The sequence below is a fragment of the Nannospalax galili genome, unplaced genomic scaffold (genome assembly GCF_000622305.1).
Source record: "Nannospalax galili isolate Female #2095 unplaced genomic scaffold, S.galili_v1.0 scaffold923, whole genome shotgun sequence".
NCBI lineage: Eukaryota > Metazoa > Chordata > Mammalia > Rodentia > Spalacidae > Nannospalax > Nannospalax galili.
In genome coordinates, this window is record NW_008349753.1 from 2,673,832 (window position 1) to 2,679,823 (window position 5,992).

Sequence of the window (5,992 nt, forward strand, 5' to 3'; positions counted from 1 at the left end):
GTCTCAGTGAGCTGAAACAGTACGTGACAATTTACCAATATAATTAATACAAAAAGGCATTTGTTTTTCTTTAGTCTAAAAGTTTTGAATTGTTTATCTATATTTTACTTTTTTTTGTCTTTTTGAAGCAGGGTCTCCCTGTAGCCCCAGCTGTCCTGGAACTCACTATGTAGACCAGGCTTAGAAATCACAAATGTAGGAGTTAAGACCAGTAGAGGCTGCATCTTAAGCCTCTCACTCAAGTAGACTATTACTTTCTACCTCTCATTGTTGTAACTATGTGTTGGTAGTAGCTTGTTTCTTGTAAGGTTTTGGCCCTGGAGTACAGCAAATTTCCATGTGTGTCACAGGTCTAGTCATCACAAAGTGTCAGCTCCCTTTGTACCTTGAAGGCAAATGGCTAGAAAAATTTTAAGTTCCCTTTAGAAACTAACAAATATACTATGTAAAACAGTAGGAATTTAAAATAGTTATTTTTAGAAATTAACAAATACCATATAAAAGATGTTAAAGTCCAAAATAATTTTTTAATATTACCAGATAAAGATGTCATGCAAACAATGTCAAAACCTAAAAATAAGTCATTTAAAAAAATCCATAAATATGTTAAACAATGTAAAAACTTAGAACAATCATGTACCAGACTTATTCTTAGGATGACCTTGAACTTCTAATCTTCCTGCCTCCACCTTCTGAGAGCTGGGATTATAGGCCGGTGCTGTCACAGCTGGTTTAGGGAGTGCTGGAGATGGAACCCAGGGTTTTGTACATGGTAGGTAAGCACTCTACCAGCTGTGCTACATCCCTGTCCCTTGTTGTTCTTAGTAGCTGGAAAATTTTCCCATTTGAAGACACGTCTTTTTAAACTTTATTTTTACTTTATCTGTATGAATGTTTTACCTGCATGTATGTAAGTGCACTCATGCACACAGTGCCCATGAGGCCAGAGGAAGATGCCAGAACTCTGGAACTGGAGTTAACAGACAGTTGTTAGCTGCCATGTGGGTGCTGGGAAATGAACTCAGGTCCTCTATAAGAGCAGTTAGTGCTCTTAATCTATGACTCACCTCTCTAGTCCACATGGACATATCTTTTAACTCCTGGAAATTTTCTATTCTTTGCCTACTTTTTCTTCTAAAACTTTTACTAAATACTAAGCTTACATTTGTTCATTTTGAGACAGGGTATAGATCTGTAACCCAGGCTGACTTGCAACTCACACCTCCAGCCTCAGGCTCCTGAGCTGGTGATTGCTGATGTGAGCCACCCTGCCTGTCATCTCCTGAGTTTTGTGCCTCAGTTTCTCTATGAGACATCCTATGCTATTACCCTTTAACCCTTCTGCGTTACTGTATATTTTAGCAATTATGTTCTTAACCTCCAAAAGCCCTTTATTTTTATAGTCTCCTTTCCCACCACATCCTGTTGAGAACATGATCTCTATTCTAATCTCTCTAAGGCCTGACCAGAATTTTACTTTAAAAATGGTCCTCGTAGCCTAATCCCTTTGCATTCCAGCTTCTCTCAAATGTCTGATGTCTCTGGCTATCTGTTCATAGATAGAGTGAGGGAATTGAGGGATCAGGGGCCGGTGCACCTGACTTTGTCAACTCTGTTTTGTTAACACTTGAAGCTGATGGGTCCTTCCATTGAAACCCCATGATTGCCACAATCAGGAAGGATTTTCTGCAAGTTACCAAAATTCATGTTAATTATCTTTGTTCTCCTGGAGGATCCTGATGTCCTTTGGAGGGTTATTGGCTTGTTTTGGCTTAGGTGTAAACACCTACTTTTAGCTTCTGCAGGCAGAAGAGGGGTGGGAAAGGCAGAAGGACCCCTGTGGTTGGTGGACTTAGGTAGAACTTCAACAGCTCTCAGTTTCAAATCCTGTTTGCAGTCTGACTCTGTTGTGCAGAGTCTTCAGACCGCGTCTCTTTTGAGTCTGTGAAGTCAATTCCCTTCCTCACAGCAGCCCCTCCACTCATGTTTCTTTACTAACCAATGTTTCCTTGGCCCCTGTCTTCCTTCACTCAAGGCTTCTTTTTCTTTTTCCCTCAAGCTCTGAGAAAAGTCACATCACATCCTGTTGCCCATTCCTCACATTCCACTGGCCCTATTGGTTTTCTTTCGATATTTGCTCAAAATTTTTTTGATGTTTCTATTTCAATATTTTTCCCAGGAATGAAAAGCCAGAAACATTGGTTCCTCAGTGCTGTGACTTTGCGTTGGTAGAGTACTAGGTGTTCATGGTTTTCTGGCTACAGACTGACAGCTGGCCTGTCCACCTCTTGCTGGTTCCCTCCCTGATGGTGCTGGGCCCTCCCTTCGCATTAGTCTTCTTTAAAAAATTATTACATATATATATATATACACACACTTCTTCTTTAAAAAAAAATTATATATATATATATATACACACACACACACACACACATAGTGTGTGTGTGTGTGTAGAGAGAGAGAGAGAGAGAGAGAGAGAGAGAGGTGTATAGGTATGCACACACCACAGCACACATTTGGAAATCAGAACAACTTATGGCGGTCACTTCTCCTTCCATCATATGAATCTTGGAGATTGAACTCAGGTTCTCAGGCTTGGTGGCAAGTGCCTTTACCTGTTGAACCATATTTCCCCTCAACCTTAGTCTTCCCCAAAAGGCCAAGATTCTTCCTCAATAGGAGTTAGACTTAGTTTTTTAACCTTACAGGACTGGTTGTAATTCTCTAGAAACGGCACACAGAATGGAGCACATTCTTAATGAGATGCCTGACATGATGCCAATTTCGGAGAGCGTTCCCACAGTGGAAGTATTTTATTTACACCTCTTGTTGGATTTCAGGCTTCCTGGCTGTACCAGCTTTCTGTGTCAGTTTCAGCACCTTTAGTAGGTGTGTAGGATGGTATGGAGTCATGCAAGTGTTGAAAGTTACCTTATGACATAGATTTTGGTGAGTCAAAGATGGCAGGCCAATGGCTTGGGATGCAGCTGTTGGTAGAGTGCTTGCCTGGTACAGGCATTGTACCAAAAGTCTACAATCACTGAACTTGGGAGGTGGAGGCAGGAGGATCAGAAGTTCAAGGTCATCCTCAGCTACATAGTGAGTTTGAGGCCAGCCTGAACTACATGAGATCCTGACTTAATAATAATGATAATAATAATGATAATGGCCGTTCAGAATTAGCAGTTGGAAATTTTACTAAAAGGCACCTTCAACAAAAGTATAGGACCAGACATTGATGCTTTGGAAGAGGGAAGGTGGATGCCCTCATGAAAAAGCACCGACATTACACTGAAAGGCTTGTTGGAACTGAGAACCAAGACAATGGTGCTAGATGACCAATAAAGACACGCACTCTGGAGACGTCAATCAGCTAAGACTGGCAGAAAGACAGAGACAACCCAAGCCTCCTCTGTGACATCCTTGCTAGTGCTTGTAGAATCCACCGGTGATGTGTACGCAGTAGAATGGGGACTTGCAGAGAAATTTTGGGTATTTTTTAATATTTTATTTATTATTTTTATTTTATGTGTATGAGTGTACTGCCTGCATGTGTGTAAGTGCATTGGTGTCATGCACTGCCCGTGGAGGTCAGAAGAAGACCATCTGGAACTGGAGTTTCAGATGACTTTTAGCCACCATGTGGGTGCTGGGAATTGAACCCAGGTCCTAGTCAGTGCTCTTAATCACTGATCCATCTCTCCAGCCCCACTGAGACCTTTTGTAAGCTCTTTCAACAACTGAGGCTGCACCATCACCAATGGTCTCTCTTGGCTTCACAAGGTACCAAGCCTCAGATTCTCTCCACAATCCCTTCATGCCTTTGAAACCAGTTCAGGGGCGTTGGGGAGTCTTATATATTACCAAGTTCAGCTACCAGCTTCAAATGCATCCTTGGCTCCCCATTGGAAAATAGCCTCTGCGTGATGACGCTGGGGAAATACTCCTAGAAGATTTTTACCTCAGTGATACTGGTCTCTTCTTAATCACAGCTGATCTTTCATTCCCAGTTAACCAGCATCAACTGTCCCAGTAAAGCAAAGGTTTCAGTGATGCTGGAATCCTCTTAATCACAGTTGATTCTTCAGCCCCAGCTGACCAGAAACCACAGATTCTCAATTCAAAATATCACATGAATATCACTGTTAGCATCATTGATGGACCCTTAAACTTCTCCCTGAAACTTGACAAGCCAGGTCTCCATCATCATCACCTCTCTTTTCCAAGTCCCCACAGAACAATCCATTAAATTCTAATTACACAATGGCTTTTCTAGCCCAAAACGCCAAAAACTTCTGCAATCCTCCCAAACATGGTACGGTCAAGTACATCACAGCAGTGCGTTCCTGCCCTGAGTTCCCTCCACGATGAACTGTAAGCTGTAAGATGAAACAAACCCTTTCCTCTTCAAGTTGTTCTTGCTCAGTGTTTTATCAGAGCAATAGAGAAGCAAACGAAAACAAAGACATAGCGACTTATGTTCAGCATGGTGCTTTGACATTACTTTTTAAAGCAATATTTGCAGTTGCTCATGAAGTCCAAGTTATCATCTTTTTCATGATGTCTTACAAAGTTTTGATGATGGTATAGTAAAAGCAGGCCAAAAACCTTGGTGTAAGTTCTGTGGAGAGCTTTGCTAATGTGGTACTCCCAGTGATCTAAATGTCAGGTGTCTTTCACATCAGAGACGTTCAATAGCTACTTGGGGGAGTGGATCATTCCTGTATCTGAGTGTTTTCCACTCTTCTTACTTGGTATTGGGATTACTTAAGAGTTTGGGCTATGGCCTTCCTAGCTCTTCACAGAAGATAATCTAAGGAGCTCCGAGAGTGGAAAGATCCTAGGTGAAAGCAGCAATTCTGGTGAGCTTGAGGTCCTTGTAGCAAAGGGCAGTTGCATCCGGTGAGCATGAATTACAGAGTGATAGTGAAAGACCTAGAGAGTAAATCATCACTTAGTGAATAGCTCTGTCCTTTCATTTAACTCACTTAATAAGGGAATCTTTATCCTAAAAAGTATGAGTCTAAAAGAGCCCATGGGAGGTCTTTGGGACTACTGATACTGAAATTACATGCAAAATTGTATCCTGTGTATTTTTCTGGGAAGACAGTTCATAATTTTTAGGAAACTCTTAACACAATATTGATGACAGTGTTTATCACATTTATCAATTTTGGTACATAGAAGAGGTCAGAAGAAGGTGTTAGATTCCCCTGGAACTGGAGTTATAGATAGTTGTTAGCTGCCACGTGGGTACTGGGAATCGAACCCAGGTCCCCTGCAAGAACAGCCAGTATTCTTAACTGCTGAGCCATGTCTCCAGTCCCGAAGCATTCTTTTTGTTGGTTTTTAGTAAAAGGAAGCATTTCATTAGCTCCTAAAATGAATGCATTTTTAGGCACAGTTGATATTTCTAAGCTTAGGCCTGGGACATAACTTACTGAAAAGCTGAGGTGTTTCTCAAGCTTCAAAGAGTAAAGAGAATATGAATTAATTTCCAGTTTACTTAGAGGTAGACTGAAAATAAATGGTCTTTTCTCTAAACCATCCAGACTACAGCTACCTTGAATGCTTTATGTTTTCTTCAGATTTGGGATCCAAAGTGGTTAAATTAAGGCTTTTTAGAAGTTTTGCTAAACAAACTAGCAAGTGTTTACCTGTGTCTGAAACAACTCCTGGAGCTGCCTACCTAATTTTGGCAGAGCCCCATGGCTGCTGGTAAAGTTTGCCTTGGCTTTGATTGGGGCTGTGTATGACACTATATTCTTTGGCTATTCTTCTCCAAGGCTAGACTGCCAAGTAGATGCAAATGTGTAAGACAAAACCAGAGCAAGTACTGGTGGCCAAGTTTCCATGGGTGCTTACCACTGATCCTGATCTGTGCCTGCAGCTGTCTGCTCATTAAGAACCTGCAGTCTTTCCCCATCTTTAATCTTGGGGCTGAGCATCGAGCTAGTAGAGAGGAGAATGTCTTGTAATGAAATTCACTCTC